At 40.8% G+C, this 966-nt stretch overlaps 1 non-coding gene across 1 annotated transcript; it reads right to left on the minus strand.

The window, feature by feature from the left end:
* Positions 1-889: 889 nt before the first annotated feature.
* On the minus strand, positions 890-966 carry trnal-uaa (transfer RNA leucine (anticodon UAA)). Its single transcript has one exon. It is a non-coding gene; the product is annotated as a tRNA-Leu (tRNA).

A 966-nucleotide genomic window follows, 5' to 3' on the forward strand; every position in this document is an offset into this window, starting at 1 on the left:
TATAAATATATATATTTTACTTGTTAAATCCTGCTTGTCCATGTGACAGAGTCACGTGATAGTTCCAGGTCTTACTAATGCTGCATTAAGATTAAGATTCAACTTTATTTTCATTGTGCAGAGTACAGGTACAGGGCCAATGAAATGCAGTTGTTTTCACATATCCCAACTAAGCTGGGGTCAGAGCGCACCTGAGGCAGATAGGGTCAAGGGCCTTGCTCAAGGACAGTGGTATCTTGGCGGTGCTGGGGCTTGAACCCCCGACCTTTCGGTCAGTAATCCAGAGCCTTAACCGCTGAGCCACCACTGGCCCCATGAATGTACATGGGGCCATGTGCTATTAGAATTATTGTAAATACGAGTTTCTCACTCGGAACATGAACGACTCCTCAAGATATAATTTCGAATGGGGAACTCCGATCATTTTGATACCAGAGTTCCTGAGTTGGGAGGAGATGTAAACTTTCAACATGGTGGAGAAGAGAGCTGTTTCTGAAAAAAATGGCAGGTTTTATACATTTTTCTAAATATGGCTATTTTTTAGCGCTTGCCATTTCGATCATATTCATTTATGTATATCAGCAACCATTTGATGCATGTTGTACATATTCACACTGTGAAAATAGCTTGTGTCAAAATAAAAGTTCCTCAAAGAAATATGTATGATTAAACCCGACGTCATCCATGCTTTCTTTTCTTTCCGACAACAAAGCACTTGAGCGCAACATGCTTGTAATCATCACTTCAGAAGTGGGAAGTAGGATAATTCCGATAGCACATGAAGGCAGCATTAGGCCATCTTGGATAGTGAATGAGGAAATATTCAAAGAAGCACATATCAGAGGACAAATAACATTAACAGTCTTAAGATTTGAAGCATTAATTCAGTTACCAGGAGCAGGGTTCAAACCCACATGTGTCCATTGGATTTTAAGTCCAACACCTTAACCACTCGGCCATCCTGGT

This window comes from Xyrauchen texanus, chromosome 16, assembly GCF_025860055.1.
Source record: "Xyrauchen texanus isolate HMW12.3.18 chromosome 16, RBS_HiC_50CHRs, whole genome shotgun sequence".
Lineage (NCBI taxonomy): Eukaryota > Metazoa > Chordata > Actinopteri > Cypriniformes > Catostomidae > Xyrauchen > Xyrauchen texanus.